The sequence below is a fragment of the Triticum urartu genome, chromosome 7A, assembly GCF_056163025.1.
Source record: "Triticum urartu cultivar PI428250 chromosome 7A, HENAU_Tu73, whole genome shotgun sequence".
Classification (NCBI taxonomy): Eukaryota; Viridiplantae; Streptophyta; class Magnoliopsida; order Poales; family Poaceae; genus Triticum; species Triticum urartu.
In genome coordinates this window covers 52,452,907-52,476,170 of record NC_141879.1, presented here as the reverse complement: position 1 = coordinate 52,476,170, position 23,264 = coordinate 52,452,907, and the positions used below count along the sequence as shown (strand labels likewise).

Here is a 23,264-nt window from a genome sequence, read left to right as displayed (position 1 = left end):
GCTTTTTGTCTGCATGATTTTTTATGTAAGTTCATTACTGTTGGCTATGTGCATCTTAATTATAGTATCATAAATTACCGTAGATGGCTCATTCTGTCTAATCGACGATACAAAAGTGACAGAGATAGACACAGCAAGGACAAACTGATGGGGGATGGCGTCAGACGAGTAATCCCTTTCATCGGTCTGCAATTCGTTCCTAGGAGGACAAGAACACGATAGAGGCGTCCAATTCATTGGCCAGTTATTCATACGCATCTTGTTTTAAATTGAGTTCAAGACTCAGCCGGCGCAATTAAATTGCAGCTCACTTTCGGTCCGTGTTTAGGTCTGAGGAAGCCACACATGAGGAAAAGTATTGACGTATAAATGTATTGCCTACTTTCACACCAGTCTTTTAATTGCATTGGCTATAGCATGCAGTTCTACACACAAGTCATGTACAATGAAAATAGGCATTACACGCGAGTGTCCATGTACTTTCTTGGCACTATTTTTATAACGCGGTCATGTACACGCGAGTGTCCAATGAAAATAGGCATTACACACAAGTCATGTACAATGAAAATAGGCATTACACGCGAGTTTCCAAAAACATCCCCATATGTTTTTTTTGTAACATGGTCCCTTATGACCCGATTCATTAAAAAAGGTCGAAGAGAGGTGCCCAGTTAATTAACGGAAAACCGGGCGAAAACCATCACAACATGCCCGCAAAAACAAGGTACACAAGGCAACCTGGCAACCCACACAAGAACGCACACACGCCGTCCAAGAGAAAACCACGAACAAGCGTCGAGGCCTGCGTCGGTCGATGCCAAAAAGTCCACCGCACACGTCGACGACCAGGCAGCTCCGACTCTGTCGACGAGCATTGTAGGGGGAAGGCGCTGGGCTTGCGTCGAGCCGGCACCGGAGCCGACCACCCGTCTCGTGTCATCGTCGCCGTGGAAGCACCTCCTCTGCAGCTCCGACTTCAGGAAGACAAATGAGGCCCGGCAACCCCTCGAACACGCCGGATGAGATCGACTACCAAAGCTCAGCAGCCGCCCAACTTTGCTCAAAGCCGCCATCGTTGCCACACTAGAAGTCGCGCAACATTGACATTGCCGGATAGACAGCCGCCGACCGCAATGCCGCGAGCGTCCAGCCCAAGGAAAGCGCAAACGGGATCCAATGCTCTTCAAGGCGACGCCCCAAAGGAGGAAGCGACGATGCCGACGCCGTCGCCCGACCCGACTGGGCCTTAGGTTTTCACCTGAAGAGCTAGAACTGAGGATGTGCAGGGAGTGAACTCCATGGCGGCGCCTTCAAGGAGGTGACATGACGTCCGCGAACGCCGACGCCGTCGGCCGGTAGAAACCCGGCAAGCCTTCGCCCGGAGCACCGCCCAACACCACACCCTCACGCACCGCCCATATATATACCTTCCTCCTCCTTGTGTGCCGCTAACCATGTGATCTATTACCGTGTGTTTTTGTCGTTGTATTTGTGGCTTGAAACTACTCATAGAAATGGAAGGTATTCGGAAATTTTTCGATGACATCAAGCCAAGCTCTAGCTACAAGACTCGTCTTGATGGTTTCATCTGGCACATCTGCTTGGCAACGGGATCCAGTAGGCCTTCTGTTCTGGCTGCTCAAAGTCGCACCTCACTGGAGTAGTCGTTGGCAATTCATCCTGTTGTTGTCAAGCCGCAGGCAGAGACGTGAAGGCCCAAACTGTTGCACACATTCCAGTGAGGTGCGACTTGCAAAGCTAGCTACATTTTCTTCTGGAAAACTCCATACCGTACGGAGTTTTTTTTTTTAGAAACCTCCATCGTACGGAGTGATAGCCGTCACTCACACACAGAGAGAAGCCGCATTGGCTACAAGAAGATGAATCCGGCCAGGCCCAATTCAAGCAAGAGTGGCTAGCCCAATACTGTGGCGTGGAGGAGCAGGGCGGCATCACGCACATCAGATGCACTCCCATGCGCCACACAGTTGTTACGTGAGCTTGCTTGCAAGCCATCACCAGTTTAATTTGCCCCGGAAAAAAATTGAAGAGAAAAGAATATGTGGTGTTTCGACCAAATTTGTTTACACTTCTAACCATGCATGCTTTTAACACACAATTTTAATTTTCTCGTCAAGTCAAAACTTATCTGCGAATGTCCAGTTTCATCTTAGAACGTGCGAACAGTTTCTTAAATGTCTATGAACATTTTCTTAATGGCCAAAAGATTTTTATATGTTATTAATTCTTTTGCAAACAACCGCGAACATTTTTTTTACATTTCATGAACATGTTTTGAAACAAGTGAATATTTTTTTCAAATGTATTTCTAATGATAATAGAATTTTAACAAATTTTGCAAACAAAAGTTAACATGTTAATGAACAATTGAAAGAAATTCCATGAACATATTTTAAAAGTTGAACAATTTTGAATCACACAAATTAATTTTTTCACTACTATGAGTAGTTTTGAAATTGCCCGAACAATGCTTCTAAATTTTAAGACTATATTTTTAATGGGTAGTAAAAATTTCTCTAAAATTTATGTAAAGTAATTTTTGAAAATTAAAGTGAAAATAAATAAAGAATTTAACAAACCTATTAACAATTAATTGCCTGGCCAACTACTGGGCAAATGTCCGTCTTGCAATAAGTGAGATGTAGACGCACCCGCTGGTGGATGAAGAAATGGGCCGCTAAACAACAAGCAGAGTGAAAATGGGCCATCGTCACAATAGCTCTCTACTAATCCCTGAAGAACCCCTAAAAAAAACTAATCCCCAAAGAACCAGGTCCAGATTTCATTGAACGGCCTTGCTTACCAGCAGAAGAACCTGATCCAGAGACATCAGCCATGCACCTATATTATGCGGCCTGCCAAGAGAAAGGAAATTTCATATGTACCATAATCCACTAAAAAAAACATATGTATCATATCTAGCGCACGTGAAGCTGCTCAAATGATGTTTTTTCTTTCTAATTCGGGCTCAAATGATGTTTTTTTCTTTCTAATTTGGGCTCAAAGGATGATTTTAGTATAAGCATCTTTTATGGAAAAAAAAGAATAAATTTCATAACTAGCGTGATTCCGGTTTCATATAACCACAATTTATTTCGCTATACAACATGACCACAATTTATCGTTTTTCCCCATAAAGATAAAACTTTTAGGGTAAATCTTATTAAGAGATTTGTTACTGAAATTCTGTTGCCCATTAGCAATTCTTTGCTATAGCTGATGTTCAAATTTTATTAAGAGATTTGTAGGAACCCTATAAGTGCAAATAATGTTCCTGACACTTGGTGAAGTTAAGTGACACTTGGTAGTTTCTTTCTTTTCTTGTTCTTGAGGGAACCTGGACAAGAGGGTATAGGTGCTCATTCAATTTCATAAAGAACAATATAGTTGATCCGGTTTATAAGAAAAACTGGACCGAAAATCATACCCATGCTTGCTTGATTGAGAAATGATCAAACGGAAACTCTGACCACAAGCCAAGAAATGAAAAAGAAAACAACAAAGACACAACCGGCACCCCACAGCCTACTCGCCTCCAACCTCAAGAGAAGTGAACAAGATCTTCGGAGACACTTTCAAGAAGCAAACGCAACACCCGCGGGCTTTGTCATCGCTGGTGTCAACTCTCATCGTTCAATAAAGCTTTCACCCAATAAGTACCCATGGCTCCTAGCAAAAACCTGAGAAAGGATCCGGCCACACCAATAACCACCACGTCAATCCAAGAAACGATGGACCACGACCTTTCGAGACGACTCGGAAAAGGCGCCACCGTACCATCGCGCGGGGTAACCAATCCCCATAGGAAGCAAGGCTTCACCCAGATCCCTTTGAACCTCCAGCTCACCGAGCCCCAGGGAAGGGGCCCAACCATTGCCAGAGAGGACCGCAGACAGTGACAGACCATGGCCAACAGATCAAAGTGTATGTCGGTCGAGCCGCCACGTCACCAAGGACATGCAACCAGCACTGCGTCCACCACGCTGGCACTACCAGCACACACATCGTTAGAGGATGCCACCGTGCCTAAAGAACAATGTCCATGGCTACCCGCCACCGCACCACCCAGCCTACCCGTGCTGCACCAATACGACAAGCGGGGGAAGTGAGCCTAGCTCACTTGGCTAGTGGAGTGGATGTACAACCCAGCCACCCAGGTTCAAGTCCTCACGGGCGCGAATTTGGGTTCTTATTATTTAAAAAAAACTCGCTGTGGGGGGCTTCCCCTACCCCTTTCCTTTCAAAAGAAAAATACGACATGCGCCAACTTGCCAAATAGCCACATACAGTCATGTTGTCTCCATAGGCGAACCTCGCCACCATCCATGTTCTAACATCGCTTCCGGCATCCACGGCCAAAGTGCATCTGAGATGACTGTCGTGGGAATGATTCCGACAATAATAAGGTATAGGGTAACGGAGCATGATCTATCGAGATGCATATGGGTGACACGGTGGTTTTAGCGAGTTCGGGCCTCTCACGGTGGAGATAACAACCCTACGTCTCGTGCTCCGGAGAGGCTTTGTTATATCTGAGTATGTATCCGGAGATTACAATGTGTGTTTGAGAGAGAGCGGGGAGAGCGGATCTTCATGCTTGAGCTATGTCCTGAGACTAGAGAGAGAGAGGTGGAAGAAAAAAGAGCGTGCCTCAAGTCTAGTGGTGGGGGTGGCTTATATAGAGTGCGCCACCCCCTCACCTCCTATGTTACAAAGTGGGACATGAATGCCATAATGTTAGCTCACTACCAAGCCTTCACTATGAGAATGATGCTTTGACTGCTTTGCTGTCTGCTGGTCTTCGTATGCCCGAGTGAGTTGTACGGTCGAGTGGTAAACTGTTATCCGAGTGGATGTATGTTGCTTGGTCGAGTGGATAGTATGCTGCTTGTCCGAGTGGATAGTATGCCTGTATAAAATTTATCTGGACCCACATGTTGTGTGGACCTCATGCTTTATGATATTTTGACCCTTCGTGGGCCTACCTGTTATGTGTATCCCTAACATTAGCCCCCGAATCGATTGCGATTTTGCAGAACGAGTTTGTGAAACACAATTTGGTCCGAGTGATTACGGAAATACTCGGTACTTGTCATCGTGCTTTCACACAACCAATGTTTTAACAAAATCTCAATGGATTCCGGCATTGCGCTTCCCGACTGATCTGGGGTAAGTGCCTGCGAGGAGCAACTTGGTGACATTTGTTCATCTCTCGGAAGAGGTTAACTCGTGATCAAAGTATGGGTGTGTCATTAAATCCGGGCAACAGGATTGACGCATGGACTGTTCTCTCGGCGAGATGCCATTCTTTATCCCAGGGGAATGTCAATACGAGTCAGTTCTGGATCCAAACGTGTGAGTTTCACGCTTTGAGTCCTAGAAGAAGGCTCAAAACAGGTCCACGGAGGAGCGTTAAACTCACCTTATAGGATTTTTTTGTAGTTTGACGAGAGTCTTTAGAACATGTTTGTTTGTTGTTCATCACTGGGACTGGTCAGGCCGTACCGAGTGGAGATTACTCCAGTGGGGGCACGCTGAGTGCACCCACTGGGTGTAGTCCCCGAGACCGCTGTCGACTGCGGGCCGTCGACGGGGGTCTGAAAAAACTAAAAATCTTCTTAGCTGGTACCGATCGAACTTGTTCCTCTCCGACTCAGAGGTTGAGTAGTACTTGAGGATTTGGTATTGGTCTAGACCGATCAAAAATGTTTCTTTCTGAATTCTCTTCCAGTGGGGGCACGCTGAGTGCACCCACTAGGTGTAGTCCCCGAGCCTCTATCAGACTAGATGAGTCGGGCAGAGGGTTTAAGTCAGATTGAGTGAATCGGATGCATCTTCAGATGCTTGACATGGTAAATAAGCTCAGCCTGGAGCTGAGTCGGTCGGACTGATCTTGGTGCACTCGGCATGGAATAAATTCAGCCTGGAACTCGGTCAAGCAGGTGAATCTTCGTGCTCTCGGCATGGTGAATGAACTCGGCTTTGAAACTGCCGACTGTAGAAAAAAGCTGGACACTCCAGGGAGTGATCGTTCCAGCATTACTTCTTATATTGACCGTTAGATTTTGCGTGAAAGGGGTATTTGTCCGAGTGGACGTGCTTCCCAACTGATCGGGGTATGTTGACTGCAAGGAAAAATTTGGTGGCACTTGTATGTATGGCCAGAAAGATATTCCTGATGTGACCAATGGGTCGATCGAATGGGCGTAACCCCTAAGGACAGCATGGCCAACGACTGTGCATAGCCCCCGAGTGATGTTTGAAAGAGGTAAGCTTGCTACAGAGGGTGATATGAGGTTTGATTATATGAGTAACTTAGTCGTTCTCGTGCTGGGGGTGTAGAGGTAAAGACATGTCCAACTGATGGTGACGCGCGAGGTGGCCGAGGGGCGGTGATGTGTACAACCGAGTGATGACGCGCGGGCGGTCGAGGGGCGATGATGTGTACAACCGAGTGATGACGCGCGGGGCGGTCGAGTCATGTTGTGCGAGGTGGCCGAATGATGAAGACGTGCATAACTAAGTGGCAACGCGCCGGGCGGCCGAGTGGTGAAGATGTGCACAACCGAGTGGCGACGCGCGGGGCCGCCGAGTGAGGATGCGCGAGGTGGCCGAGTGAAGAACTACGTGTCCAACCAAGTGGTGACGTGCGGAGCGGCCGTGTGGTGAAGGCATGCACAACCGAGAGGCGACGCGTGGAGCGGCCAAGTGGTGAAGACGTGCACAACCGAGTGGCGATGTGCGGGACGGCCGAGTGAGGATGCGCGAGGTGGCCGAGTGAAGGACTACGTGTCCAGCCAGGGGGTGACGCGTGGGGCGGCCATGTGGTGAAGATGTGCACAACTGAGTGGCGACGCGCGGGGCGGCCGAGTGAGGATGCGTGAGGTGGCCGAGTGAAGAACTACGTGTCCAGCCAAGTGGTGACGCGTGGAGCGGCCGTGTGGTGAAGGCATGCACAACCGAGAGGCGACGCGCGGAGCGGCCGAGTGGTGAAGGCATGCACAACCGAGAGGCGACACACGGAGCGGGCAAGTGGTGAAGACGTGCACAACCGAGTGGCGGTGTGCGGGACGACCGAGTGAGGATGCGCGGGGCAGCCGAGTGAAAGATTGCGTGTCCAGCTAAGTGGCTGAAATTGTCTTCGAAGGAGTTGGCCAGATGCTTTCGAAGCTAATGTAGTGACGAGTTCGGTGTAGTGTGGTTGCGACGCAACAAGACCGGCATGACAACTGAGTCTGGGTGTAGAAATGAGGATGGTGCGCAGAGCGCCGGGTGATTACAAAACTTGTCAAAGTGGCGGATCAGATGCACTTGTTGAAGTGAAGGATCTGACTGGTGATGAAGTACTCGACCACTCAGGAGAGTGTCATTCCAAATGAGATGCAGCCCCCGAGTGTGGCGTAGCCCCCGAGCGTACTACAGGCTTCGACAACGGACACGTTGGAATACGAGAAATATAGTTTTGAATGGACGATTTGCAATTCATCGAGTCGAACTCGGGTAAAGATGAGGAGAAGCTTCCGAGTGATGCTTGAAAGAGGCAAAATCACAAAAGAGTGAAGTGTGAAGTTTAATTATAAAAGAGACTTATTTGTCTCATGTCTGAATATCATTGATACGATGAAGAGGATTCCACAGAGGGGTTGGCCGGATGTGTTTGAAGTCAACAGAGCGACAAGGTTGGTGTTGTGGTGCGCTAGGACCGATACGGTGACCGAGTCTGATTAGCGATGAAGTTGGCGCATAGGGCCGTCGAGTGATCGCATAACTTGTGTAAAAAATGGCACAAGCCAACGAAATAATTTCTTAAGGACATTTGATGTGTGCTGAAATGATTTGTGTGAATAACACCTATAGACACCCATTGGGAGTGCAAAAGGGGCTTGCTGGTTAACCAGCAAGAGTCTGAAAGAGCGAAGGATCCGTTCGAACTTGTCGAAGCGACGGATCCCACTGAACTCATTGGAATACTAGCTCAAATAAAACGGAAGTGTAGTTATTCTACTGAGTTGCTGCACTAGAGGACCGATGCAAACTCGAAACGAAGAACGACACATGGTGTTCGTGAATGATGTATGCGAAAAAATGGAAGTTGGACTCGGGAGTCACATAACCAGTACTAAGCAAGTATGTGAAAAAAAGCGGCCGAGCGTAGGGGTACACTCGGTGGCGTGACCTCCGAGTGAACGTGATGTGTGAATTATGGGATACTCCGGAAGACAGAAATAACATAATGTAAAATGACTTAGCTGTCTGAAGGGGCGCGAGTGGCCGAGTGGTGGTGAGGCGACCAACCGAGTGGCGACGCGCGGGGTGGGCGAGTGGTGGTGAGGCGACCAACCGAGTGGCGACGCGTGAGGCAGCCGAGTGGTGGTGAGGCGACCAACCGAGTGGCGACGCGCGGGGCGGCCGAGTGGTGATGAGGTGACCAACCGAATGGCGACGCCGGGGCGGCCGAGTGGTGATGAGGTGACCAACCGAGTGGCGACGCGCGGAGCGGCCGAATGGTTATGAGGTGACCAACCGACGGCGACGCGCGGAGCGGCCGAGTGGTGATGAGGTGACCAACCGATGGCGACGCGTGGGGCGACCGAGTGGTGATGAGGTGACCAACCGAGTGGTGACGCGCGGATCGGCCGAATGGTTATGAGATGACCAGCCGAGTGGCGACGCGCGGAGCGGCCAAGTGGTGATGAGGTGACCAACTGATGGCGACGCGTGAGGCGACCGAGTGGTGATGAGGTGACCAACTGAGTGGCGACGCGCAGAGCGGCCGAATGGTTATGAGGTGACCAACCGATGGCAACGCGCAGGGCGGCCGAGTGGTGATGAGGTGACCAACCGAGTGACGACGCACGGAGCGGCCAAATGGTTATGAGGTGACCAACCGATGACGATGCGCGGAGCGGCCGAGTGGTGATGAGGTGACCAACCGATGGCGACGCGCGGGGCGGCCGAGTGCTGATGAGGTGACCAACCGAGTGGCAACACGCGGAGCGGCTGAATGGTTATGAGGTGACCAACCGATGGCGACACGCGGGGCGGCCGAGTGGTGATGAGGTGACCAACCGAGTGGCGACGCGCGGAGCGGCCAAATGGTTATGAGGTGACCAACCGATGGCGACGCGCGGGGCGGCCGAGTGGTGATGAGGTGACCAATCGAGTGGCGACGCGCGGAGCGGCCGAATGGTTATAAGGTGACCAACAGATGGCGACACGCGGAGCGGCCGAGTGATGATGAGGTGACCAACCGATGGCGACGCGCGGGACGGCCGAGTGGAGTAGACGCGTCTCGCGGACTGACGACGTTCAGAGTGTCCGAGTGAAGTAGATGCGTCCCGCAGACTAGCGACACTCAGGGCGTTCGAGTGAAGTAGACGCATCCCGTAGAGTGACAATACGTGGGATGACCGAGTCGGGCAAGTTGATGATGACGCAAGCAGCTTTGTGACCGCGTGCAGGACTGCCGTGTGATGAGGACATGTCCAGCCGAGCGATGACACACGGGCGGCCGAGTAACGGCGCACGGGCAACCGAGCGCCAGTGATTTGGTTTGGTCCGAGTGAGCTAGTCTTATCTGAGTGGCCATGCCAACTGGAGCGAGTTGCTGTCAAGTGAGCTAGTCTTATCTGATTTGGTCCGAGTGAGCTAGTCCCATCTGAGTGACCATACCGACTGGAGCGAGTTGCTATCGAGTGGATGATGCCGGAGGAAGAATTTGCTGAGCACGGCCACGTGGCCAATTCCTAGTCACCATGCCGCGTCGCGTTTGTGCCTTCAACGCGGGAGACGCTATGGTGTGCGAGGGCAGAGCCAGCTTTCGGTTGCGGCGGTGCGCTTCTGCCATCGTCGGACGTGCAGTGTGATGTTGACTCCGTCCGGCACAAGGATTTGCTAACGCCTGTAGTTACGACGCATTGATGAGGGTTGCCCATATGTCCAAAACCTGTACGAGCATGCTGGAGGCATTAATTAGCGATGATTAGGCAAGAGTAAAGGCCATCTATGCACGTAAGGCTGTCCGTAATGGAAGTATCATAGGTAGTATCATACATGCCAACTAAGCAATTTTAATGAGGTGGCGTAGAATTAAATGAAGAAAGAGAGGCTTGAGTATCATATCATGATACCATATCATATTAAATGATGTGCTATTTTATATCATGCATGACAATAAATATAGTCATCTATGATACCAATATATGATATAATGCATTACGGATGTAGTATTATAGACTAGTATCATATGCATGATACTAATATATAATACTCCCCATTACAACCAGCCTAATAGATCGTTTATCACGACCATTTATCTCCTGCATGCAGGACATAAATGGGAAGGAATTAAGAGTAGGAGGAAAGTGGAAGGCGAGGCGCAAAGAGCTCCCTGGTCAGCCACGGCGGTGGCGGCTTTGGCATGGGTCCATCGTAAGGTGAGACAGTCCGCGACAAATCGGAGTGCGGGATGGCGTTCTTCTGCGAGGCGGCGGCGAGTCGACCCGGTGGCTCCCGTCCCGTTGTGGTCGAGGACGTGGATGGCATCGGTCGTGGGTGCTGCGTCAGGTCCGTGCAACGACCGCGGTGGTCGCCGCCGGGCGGTTGACGAGGGACGCCGCTGCAACGCGGTGTTAGGCTGTCGCGGTCTTGCGGAGACAAGGTAGCTGCTGCAGCGCCAGGCCTGCGCGCACGTCACAACGACCACAGCCTAGCGCCCGCGCCGCCAAGGGACTACCAAGCGCTTGCGATCGCTGCAGTTGGCTGACAGTGGGCCGAGGTCGACGGAGAAGAGGAAGCAAGAGGCGCGAACCACCGCGCTGGCGGCCGTGCGCGAGGACAATGGCGACGACCCTTGGCGCAGCACGTCGATGCCCTTTTCCCTTCCCCATCTCTTGTCTGATATATTCATCGCTAGATTTCGTTGTTGACTCCGACGGGCACCTGCTCGTATAGGGACGAAAACAACAGATTTGTTAAGATCCATGATGATTGTTAGATCATAAAAGAATAGCATAGAAAGAAATCTTCCGATCAATCTGTATGCAAACGGATATGCACGCCTGCAGCATCAAGTGAAGATGTTTCTTCTCCTCTCCTTTTGAGATGCTTTGGTTAATTGCTGCGAAGACGAACAATACAATCAGGATGAACAAGAAATTAAACACAGATGAATGAAAAAACCATTGGCATCATGGCTCGATAGATGCCACGTCCCACGGTAGGCGCCAACTGTCGTGGGAATGATTCCGACAATAATAAGGTATAGGGTAACGGAGCATGATCTATCGAGATGCATATGGATGACACGGTGGTTTTAGCGAGTTCGGGTCACTCACGGTGGAGATAACAATCCTACGTCTCGTACTTCGGAGAGGCTTTGTTATATCTGAGTATGTATCCGGAGATTACAATGTGTGTTTGAGAGAGAGCGGGAAGAGCGGATCTCTATGCTTGAGCTATGTCCTGAGACTAGAGAGAGAGAGAGAGAGGTGGAAGAAAAAAGAGCGTGCCCCAAGTCTAGTGATGGGGGTGGCTTATATAGAGTGCGCAGCCCCCTCACCTCCTATGTTACAAAGTGGGGCATGAATACCATAATGTCAGCTCACTACCAAGCCTTCACTATGAGAACGATGCTTTGACTGCTTTGCTGCCTGCTGGTCTTCGTATGCCCGAGTGAGTCGTACGGTCGAGTGGTGAACTGTTATCCGCGTGGATGTATGTTGCTTGGTCGAGTGGATAATATGCTGCTTGTCCGAGTGGATAGTATGCCTATATAAAATTTATCTGGACCCACATATTGTATAGACCTCATGCTTTATGATATTTCGATCCTTCATGGGCCTACCTGTTATGTGTATCCCCAACAACGACCACCAACAACACTACAGCTCATCCTCACGCTAGATTCGGACGACGTCGTCCCGACCGAGCTCCGCGTCACCCATTGTGGTGCATCACCATGTGCACCTCTGCACTGCATGAAACAAACACCTCTGTTGTTGTCCCATAACTATGAAGACCCAAAGAACCTGCCCGCCGACTCCACGCAGAGCAGTAGGAACGGATGAGCAGCGCATCCCAGCGAACCTCCCTGCTGCCACGGCACCGAGAGCCTGCAGGCGGCACCGGTGGGTTCCTATGGGGACGACGGGGTGAGGGGGAGAAGACCGGGGGAGTTAGCGGACCTGCGGGCCCCTCCCACACCCGTAGGCGCCACAGAGGCCTTGTACTCATCTGTTTGCATTGTTGTTATTGTACGTGTGAAGTACTTGTATTAAACATTTACAGGATTACTTGATTTAGTTTGCTTTATGGCCAACTTAATGGCCTTGTACATTTGTTGACAGAGTCCTTGTGTTCTCACTTGCTTATTGCTTCATGATGGCTCAAGATCTCGATCTGTTTTCCAATATATAAATACAAAGTTCCTCTTCCCCAGCCGTTGGTTTATCCTGTCATGGTGGAAGAAAAATCACATTCACTTCCTAACAAGTATTTTGATTACTTGTAGGCATGGAAGACATTGGGAAGTTTATCGTGGCATGATGTGCAAATCAGACCTTACATTTCTAATCAGATTTTGAAAAGAGACTAACACTCGGGAGAAACATTTTAGAGGCATGGCTTCTTACATGTTTCTCAAGTATCAGTTCACCACAAGAAATATTGTTGGCAACGCTGTTAACAGCATATCGGGCAGCTGAATCGGGTGGCAAACTACCGATTAATTGGATCGATAGTTGGATCGGTATTAGTTGATCAAGGGGAAGAGGACATCATATAATCCACGGTGGTAGTCGTGACCACTGAATCAAGACGGGATGAGCATCCATGCTAACACCGTGTAGAGACGCTGCCCTCAAGAAAACACAAGACATGTTGTAGAATACGTGCTTGTGGATGTTATCACGGCCCGTTAAGAAATATGCAGAGAGCTTCTCAAAAACATTAAAAAAAGCAGAGATTCTTTTGAGAACCCAAAAAATAAATAAATAAGCAGAGCTTAACTGGCCCATCAGCGCGATAGCTATGTATCGCCTATACTGATTCTTTATACATCTCACCTCCAGCGCGACACTATTGTGCCGACCCGATACTGTAGCAACATTGTAGTTTTTTCGTTGTTTCTTCCTTGTTTTTCCTTTTTTTTTTCTTTCTCAGTCACTTATTTTTCTTCTGTTTCTCAATTTCTTTCTTTCTTCGCTTTACACTTGTTTCATTTGGTTTTCTTCTTTTCTTTATAAAAAAAATCTATTTTTTCATACACATTTAACATTTTTCATATATATCAGGTACATTTCTACACATTTTTAAACATATTTCCAATACATGATCCCCATATTTAGCATAAATTGGCATTACACATATATTCATCTATTTTCTAGGCACTCTTTGTTTCACATAGTTTAACATATTTATTCAGTAACATCCGCAAATGGCATGTGCCCATTTCCTAACAGTAAGCTAGTTTGTGGCTACGTACCAACATATCATGAATGCTGCCATTTTATTTTATATACACTGCTGACCTACCGTGCTGGAGACCTGGAGTTTATATGATGGAAGATGCCCATATATACCTTCCTCCTTGTGTGCCGCTAACCATGTGAGCCATTACCGTGCATTTTGTCCTTGTATGTCTTCCTTTAAAAATACTCATTGAGTCGCTCCCGGAGGGCCGCACGGGCGAAAACCTAGCCAACGCCGTTCCCACTCCCCGCCCCCTTCTCGCTCCCCAGCCGCCGCTGAGGGATGTCGACAGGCAAAGCCTGCTCGGCGGATGGCGGCGGCAGGGTTTCCTCGTCGCGTGGCGTGCGGCTTCGGCCCTGGACAGAGCTCCACTCCTGGTTGCGGCTGGGCGACGACGGGCCCTCTCGTCGGCACAGGCAAGCCGGGCGGCGGCCCCGGGCAAGGTGGCGGCGCTGCTCCTTCCTACTCTCTTTGCTGAGCGTGTACGGGGCGGTGCTAAGGCCGACCACCGTGGATCTGACGCTCGGCGTCCGGATCTGGCGGTGGTGGCACTCTGGCATGCTGCAGTGGCGGAGCTGCGGCGTGCAGCGGCTACTGGGCACACTGGGTGCTGGAGTCCCCTCCCTCGGCTGGGGGAGCTGTAGTGGCGGCGGTGAGCTGCAGTTTTTGGACGGCGGCGCGGCGGGGCCGCGACGGTGGTCTCCGGCCCTGTATTGGATTGCTCAGCTTCTTCCTGTTGCGTAGCAGAGGGCTGGGATTGAGGTGGTTGTGGTTGTGGCCGGGGGTGTGATTCACGACGTAGTACTCCGTTGCGTCGTGCAGGTGGATTTGGTGGTTGACTGCAATGCTCCTTGCACAAGTGTTGTTCTCCGGGCGAAAGTCTTGCACCTTCTCTGGTCGGTGCCGATGATGGCGGCGTTCTTGAGCATTGCATTCCTTCCTGAAGGCCTCATCGTGGAGATTCATCCATCTACATTCACAATTGTTATGTGATTCCGGGTGAAAACCCAAGCTCCATCGGTGCGGGCGGTGGCGACATTTATGTTGTTACCTTCTTGAAGGCACCGCCTTGGAATCCTTGACCTTTGTAGGGTGGTGGGTTCATGACAATTGTGCAAGTTTGTGTCATGGTTAGGGCAGTGGATGCCGGGGCGGCGGCTCCGGACGGTGGAAGTACGCCGAGGCGGCGGCCTCGGATGGCTATGCAACGGCGGCTCTGTGGGGTAGGTTTGCAGCTCTGCATGGTTTGGGTGGCGACCTGGTGCTGCAAGGGTAGCGAGGTCGTCGGCCCGGTTGGACGCGACCTGAGGGGTTGGTCTGGCGGGAAGTCGAGGCGGCGGCCCCGAATGTTTTGGCACAACGTTCGTGGTCTGCGGATGGTTGTCTCGTGTAGCAAGGGCTACAGGGCGCCCGAACCATGCGGTGCTATGGCTCGTGAGCGGGCGGGGAATGTCGGAGCCGCGGCTCCGGAGCCGGGGGTGTGTGTTTGTTGCAATCGTGGCCTTATGTCGTGTGGTCGACAAGGCTTCATTGCTTGTGCGGTTTTCGGCTTGCTTTTCCTTATAAACTGGCTAGTTTGTGAGGTTTTCGATCCGGTTTCTTTTATAAACTGGATCAACTTTATTCTTTTATAATGCATTGCCAGAGCTCCTGGCCCTCTGATGAGGTTCCGTCAAAAAAAATTACTCATGGAAATGGAAGGTATTGGGAACAAATTCGACAACGTCATTCTAAGATCGAGCTACGAGTCTGAGCATCTTGGTTTCATCAAGCACGTCCGGTTGGCCACTGGTTTCTTGTTTGGTGACCGAACTGCACGTCGGGGCCCAGGATTTAATAGCGTTGCGGCCTTGCCCTCTGCTTGTGGGTCTCCGGTTCAAACTTGGAGGGCACGCGGAATCTGAGCAGGACTGCAGAGGATTGCGACCATGCCTAATGGTCTCGACGTCAAAGAAAAGAGTTTCTTTCTGGCCGTGGACATACTCAATTACTCATGCTTATCTGCAAGTCTGCGACTGCAGCAGAGCATGCATCTCCTAATCAAGAATCGAAGGTGTGTGTCCTTATCTGCAAGACTGCGACTGAAGCAGAGACTGCGACTGCAGCAGAGTACGCATACTCAATTACTCATGTTTTAGCAAGTATAGGGTGTTAATTACAGGAATTTGAAGCAGGGGCGAAACTAGGCCTGGGGCAACTGGGGCTGTAGCCCCAGGCGTGGCCCAAGTAGCACTTGTACACATAGTAGAAAAAAATTCAGAATCCGAGATACATACAAATCCAGCCCCAGGCTTCACATAGACGTACAGGCCTTCAAGGCTTCAACCCATTAGCCCAACTCCATCAATCGAACAGAAAACCAATCGACGGTACGCTTCGATCTGTAGCCTGATCGCTCGTCGATCAAGTTAATCAAGAAAGAAAAAAAAACATGTCAACCCGCGATTGGCGATTCCCCGCCGCACCGGCCGCCGGGTCCAGTGCCCTGGCCTCCCGCCTCTTGTTCTTCGCAATCTATTTTTGATTTGAAGTACACACACCCAGGACCGCACTTTGTGCTAGTGTGTTGCACAGGTAATATGTAATCTGTATCATCAAATTCGGTTATCCCTAATTCCTTTATACCAGCCAAACTTAGTGAGTTTTATTTATTTAGTCAATTTTATTAAATTGTTTGTCAGGAAATTAGATACTTTATACGAACAATTGATTTAGTTTATGTCCAGTGTCTTGATTTTATGTTTGCAGATCCAGGTCCTTCTACTATTGCTGGTGAAGAAACGAGGGCCTTGAATTAAGCAAGTCTTCACTAATTGGGTACCAAACCAGGTTTGCAATGATACACTTTATTAAACTATTTCTTTTATGGATCTTCCTTTCGTGATAATAATGAATTTTTATGTCGTCTTGAATGTGATTTATTGTCATACTTATAATGCACATTGATTGCGTAGTATTTGACATTATAATTAGTCAGTTAATTTTAGTCCTAGGCTTTGAGAAATCCTGGTTCCGCCTCTGATTTGAAGGTTAGGGCTCTATTTCGACGGACTGTACGAGTTAAAGGTTTTTCTCAGACTTTACACTACACTCCCTCGCTCACGGGACGCTGGATCGAGAGGATGGCCGGTGGCTGTTGTTCTGACGCGGTGTGGCTCATCCTAAATAAAGAAAAAACTAAACTGAACTGAGAAACAAGCAGATGTGGCGTGTAGAGTCATGACAGAAACATGGGTCCAAGAAAACAGATGAGAAAAAACATAGGAAAGTAATTAGCGGCATAAGTTAGCTTAAATGGAGTAAAAGTTTAGAAAACATACTGAATGGGTTCACAAACGGAAACTAGGGGATAAAAAGGAATTCACTCTTATGGTGCTACCTTATAATTAAAGATGTAGGTAGGTATTATTAACTGACATACTTATGCCAACAAAAAAAAGTCTATATATATGTTCCTCTTCGAGCATGCCACTAACGTAGCTTCCACCTTTTCACACAAACAGGCAATGCCTCATACTTATGTTTGGTTCTCATAAATTATACTCATAGAACTGGAAGATATCAGGAACTTCTTTGAATACATATAGTCAACGTTGGGCTAGAATGATCATCTTATTGGTTTCATCAAGCACACCTGCTCAGCCTCTAGATCTGTGAATCCATCTCCTGTGGCGCCTCCAATAGCTTGACCGCTGCCTGTGTCATCTCCGGGGGGTAGTCACTTGCCGTCTGCCTTGTTGTTGTCAATCCGCCGGCAGAGGCTTCAAGGCATCGTCGTCGCAGGCCCGAGCTGACCCCTGCTTACCAGTAAGGTGCAACCTGCAAACCTGGCATGATTCTAGTAATCTAGGAAGTGGCTGACTCACGTACGAAGAGAAGCTGCTAGATTAGTAGGTAGCACGGACATAGGCCCGATCCACCCAGGACTTCCCGGCAAGGTGCTGCTTGCAAAACTCGCTCACTTCCCTTGAGATGCGAAGTAGCCGGGAGTACAGCGCACGTACACCTCAATCTTCACTGATTAAACATTCCTTGCGAAGCTGGGGGTGATTAGTAGCTACCACGAACGCATGCGCTAAAATTCTGTGCAGTAGAAGTACAAAGTGCAAAGTGAGGCCAAAGAGTCATAAGAGTTAAAAGTGCATCTCACATGGTTACTAAAACTCATGGCCAATCTTTGATTGCAAGGCATTGTTATCACTGAAAATGACTATCAAATGTAACCTGACCCCATAATATCTAGAGCTTGACTCCGGTTTTGCTGTAACACTGTTCCGAATAAATCTTATTCATGGAAAATGATTCTAAAACTAAAGTCCGATAAATTATTTTAATCTGGCATCCAAAAACAAGTGACTTTACTTCAGAGTTTGAGGTCACGATGCAGGGCACTGCTTCTCTACCATGCCCCTACAGAGCTGGTACATCAGGATCTACACACACGACAGCACGAGTTCACCAATCAACGAATCAAACACCATTGGCAAATTTCCAACCAAAATCCTTGCGTGCAAAATTAACACAATGAAAAACAAAGGACCACGATTGGTGACAGTACGAAGGGGATACTTGATGGTGTGGTCGGGGATCCTATCATTATTCTGGTGGTGGCCATGGATGAACTTCTTAAGGCCCGTATCCATGTACTTGAAGATAAGAGCAACACTAGCAGACCCCGCATCCGTCCCCGACCCGCAAAATAACCGTCAAAATACGGGTGCGGGCCGGAAAGCCTGCCCGACCAGACCCCGCATCCTGCCCCGCCCCGCAAAAAATTTTAGGGGGCGCGAAAAATTTCCGGCCCCAACTCGGGAAAACGCTGGTTTCCTCCTCGCGGCTGCGGTGCCCTGCATCACAGAGAAGCAGTTGGCGGGAGGGACATTTCAGCCCACGCTCTTTTCCTCCTTCCTTCCGCCGCCGTCCGCCCTTGCTTCCGCCCACCCGCCGCCGGCGATTCCGGCCATATCTGCGGGCGGAATCATTCCGCGGGGCCGAGCTGCTGCACCGCCCCTCCGGATCCGGCGAGAAGAGCCGCCCCCAGTCGTCGCCGCCGCTTGGATCGACCACCGCCGAGCGCACCACCCTCGTCACCGCCCGGGATCACTCGCCACCGGTTAGTCCCCTTTTTATGATTTTCGCGAGCTGTGTAGTAGATTGACGCGCCGGCGTGCGTGTAGATGGAGTTGACCCCGTGCGAGAAGTCCTTGCTATCTGATTCGTCCGATTCAGACAACTCGGATGTGGAAACCATGCTTGCGACCTTTCGGCAACAAACATTGGTCATGGCGCTTGCCATGAAGGAGCATGAAGATGAGTACTGAAAGAGGAGGCTAGGATCTACTGTCGGGCGTCTGTGCATTCCGCGGAATCGCCATCTTGGAAATGAGATGTTGATGCAAGATTATTTTTCGGAGAATCCTACATATCCTGCACACCTCTTCCGCAGAAGGTACCGAATGCACCGATCCCTTTTTGTGAAAATTGTTGAAGCTTGCGAGGCAAATTGTCGGTATTTCACTCAGAGAAGGAATGCCGCGGGCTTAAAGGGATTTAGTGCATGTCAAAAAATCTCCGCAGCTATGCAGGTGATTGCATATGGCGTCCCGGCTGACTATGCCGATGAGTATCTTCGCATTGGTGAAGATAGCACAATTGAGTCTGTGCGTAGATTTGCGAAAGTGATCGTCTGTGTCTTTGGTCCCGAGTATCTTCGGGCACCAAAGGAAGATGACACAAAGAAATTGATGGCAGCTAATGAGAGAAGAGGTTGGCCTGGGATGCTAGGTAGCATTGATTGTATGCATTGGAATTGGAAAAATTGCCCCAAGGCTTGGCAAGGAATGTATTGTGGCAAGTCTCGTGATGCAACAATTGTGCTAGAGGCCGTAGCATCCGAGGATTTATGGATTTGGCATTGCTTTTTTGGTATGCCCGGCACACTCAATGATATCAATGTGTTGCAATGCTCTCATTTGTTTGCTAGTCTTGCTAGTGGTGATGCTCCTGCTTGCAACTACACTACCAATGGGCATGAATACACAAAGGGGTACTATCTTGCAGATGGTATATATCCTCCTTGGTGCACATTTATCAAGAGCATCAAAGAACCCAAAACAAAAAAACAATGTGAATTTGCAAGGGTGTAAGAGGCAGCCCGAAAAGACATTGAAAGAGCATTCGGTGTTTTGCAATCTAGGTTTGCTATTGTCCGACGTCCTGCTCGTTTTTGGGATAAGAAAACCCTGAAGAACATTATGACTTGCTGTGTTATTCTGCACAATATGATTCTTGAAGATGAGAGAGGAATGGACTTAGAGTTCTTTTACGATAATGTGGGTAGCCGTGTCAAACCAGTTAGAGACCCAAACCGCATTAGAGCTTTTCTTCACACATACAAGGAGATTGAAAATGCAGACACACACTTTCAACTTCAGGAAGATCTCATTGAGCACCATTGGCAAAGGGCTGGACAATGACTAATTTTTGTATTCATTTGTATTTGTATTCATGACAAGTTTTGTATTGCATTATTTTAAGTTTGATACGGTGATTTGAATATTTATTTGTAATGCGGATGGTTATTGTTTTATGTTTGATTTGAATAATTCAGTTTGTTTTTTATTGTTGAATTATGTTGGATTTGAGATTTGCGGGCTGATGATTTGCGGGGATGCAGCGGCGCAAAGAGCAGAACCCGCATAGCCGACCCGTAAAAAAGCATATTCCGCGAATATTTTTTTTTACAGATCCGTTTGGAGGGTCTGCATCTGTGCCAGCCCGCAAAAGCTGTTTTACACGAACTGCATACGCGTTTTGCGGGCCGGCATTTTGCAGGGTCTGCTAGAGTTGCTCTAAGGCAGTATAATTTATGGTGCCGCTATTCTAATACTTACTACCTCATAGTCGGAAAAACAAACATAATAGGAACTAATGCCTTGAACCCTGGTTTGATTATTTATATACCAGCTCACGGGTAGGGAATCAGATGGTAGGCTGCTTGATTAAGTTGAATATGCATTGCCACGTGATGTCAAAACATTCAGAGACTATGCATTGCCACGTGATGTCAAAACATTCAGAGACTAAGTCCAGGCCATATGCAATAGAGACCCTAAATAACATACAACTATGCAAATTTGGCATTGTTTTACCAGAGGACAACTCGTCTTCTGTTGGAAGTTCGGCACCACCCAAACAAACAAGAATTCCATGCAAAACAGTAGCGGCAGTGATAGTGTTTTTGGCTATGTTTCAGACACGACCCGTTCAGTTACACCAAAAAATTGCACAATGCTGATATAAACCCTAGTTCTAGATCAATCTTCACTGAAGAATGCTCCATGACTAATTTCACTACAAATAGACATATTTTGTTAGAAATTATCGCGACTTCTATGAAACAAGGTACTCCCTCCGTTCCTAAATACTTGTCTTTCTAGACATTTCAAATGACTACTATATACGGATGTATGTAGACATATTTTAGAGTGTAGATTCACTCATTTTGCTCCGTATGTAGTCACTTGTTGAAATGCCTAGAAAGACAAGTATTTAGGAACGGAGGGAGTAGATAGGAGTAGACACAATAACCACCTTGCTTGTCCTTTCTATCCTATAATCCTCAGGCCAAATAATCAGAATAAGAGACAATGTCAGGCTCATCCCAATACATGCCTAATCGAACATTAAGATAATTGGAAGACATACAACACACACATACTTCTCGTCCTATATGTATTGGCAGTTTGACATCAACGCCGCCGGGAATGATTAGCTCGCCACTGGCAGAAAACCTCCGCACGTGAAACGCCCGGGTATACACTCATGGCGGTCCTGCTGCTGGGAGCCTACATGGCTAGCATGGAAGAAAGGGCCGGATAGTGGAGGTTGAGAACCAGTGCCAGCAGCCACAAAAGGGAAAACTGAGTAACAAACTACATAGAACAAACTCATACATGGTATTGACCTTTGCTATCGTCTCCATCTCCGATGGACCTGTACGACCGATCTAAAATGATAAATACATGTGAGAGCTCAAAGTCAAATCTGATTTATTAAGACCCAAACTGCAACTGCAACTATAAAAGGGAGGAATCCTCTCCCAACTTCGGCAGTCACCAGGAAAGGGAGAGGTTGAGGGGATGAGCTTTCGTCGAGGAATCTGGAAGGGGTTTGCCAGGGAAGACAGGGGAGGGGCTGCTAGCGAGGAGTCTAGGAGGGCTCTCGAAGACTCGTTAGAGGAGAAACAAGAACCCTGTGCCTGGATGTCTGTGCCGGGTGTTTGTTGCATAAGTGCAAGCGCCTCGTGGACAGCTTGTGTCAACCATACACTCCAGATCAAACGGAACATTTCTTATAGTTTTTTTACAAACTTCCTATGTTAAGGATGTATCCTGTAATTTCTCTTGGTGTGCTATCTCTCTGGATTTCTTCATCGAGATGCCACCTGTGTTGTAATTTGGTGAGATTTTCACCGCCCGACAATCCACAACAACTAGTGTGATGCTGTTCACGAGCCACACCGTGGCTCACAACACAACTTTCTCTACCAGCCACAGTGGTAATTGAAGCGTTTGGTCATTATGTTGGTGGCTCCAAGGACCAAGGAGTTTTCTACAATTTTCTTTTGTTGGGAGTGTTTCCTGTAATTTTTCTTGGTGTGTTATTTCTCTGGATTTCTCCAGAGATATGCCACCTGTGCCAAAATTTGCTGATGCTATTAACATAAATGTGTCATTCATAATTTCTCAAGTTTTTCCAATAACATCCGCATATGTCAGGCGCCCATTTCTAATAGTAAGCTAGTTTGTGGCTACGCAATATCAGATCATCAACTCTGCCACTTATTTTAGATACTGCTCACCTACCGTGCTGGAGACCTGCAGCCCATGTGATGGCAGATGCCCATATATACCTTCCTCATGTGCCGCTAACCATGTGATACATTACCATGCATATTTTTATTTGTATGTCCTTGAAAAATACTCATGGAAATGGAAGGCATTGGGAACAAATTCGACAACATCAAGCAAAGGTCAAGCTGCGAGTATCAGCTCCCTGGTCTCATCAAGCATATCTGCTTGGCCACAGGATTCTTGGTTGGTGACCGAACTGCATGTCCGGGCCGGGGATATTGTAGGGTTGGCGGCCTGGCCCCGTGCGTGCGGCTCTCCGATTCGAACATCGAGGTCACGTGGAATCTGAGTACACACATGCTGAAGCGGGACTGCAGAGTGTTGCGACGGTGCCGTGTGGGGTTACATGGTCTCCACATCCAAGAAAAGGGTTTCTTTCTGACTGTTTTTTGAAGCGGCCGGCGTTGCCGGCATTTCATTGATTTGAGCAGGAGGGAGAGTGACAAAGGGTGATCAAGTGATCAGAGAATAGAAATTACAACTGCCCCGCAGCTAGAAAAGAACTGCGAGTCCAAGATCCTTAAGGGAATACTTTGACGTCACTTCCCCGAAGGGTAGCTCTATGCACTTTGCCCCGGCCATCCTCCATTGTTCCATGTCGCGCTTGCAAGCTTCAATGATGTGCCTTGCGTTTGCCTGCTTTCCTCTGAATGTGCATGCGTTGCGCTCTAACCATATATGCCAGGAGATCAGCGCCACAATGGTTTTTACACCCTTCCTGTGGCCAGGTGCAACTGCCGCGATAATTCTTTGCACTCGGTCCGTTGTTGTTGTTCCTCTGCTCCAGGAGCTTTGATCTAGAGAGGCACAACCATTCCAGGTTGCCCCCGCGCGCCAGACCTACAGTGCAACCGGGCA

The 23,264-nt window shown here is 48.7% G+C and overlaps 1 pseudogene; it reads left to right on the top strand.

Moving 5' to 3' along the window:
* Positions 1-18,668: 18,668 nt before the first annotated feature.
* LOC147957635 (uncharacterized) lies at positions 18,669-19,967 on the top strand (annotated as a pseudogene).
* Positions 19,968-23,264: the final 3,297 nt, after the last annotated feature.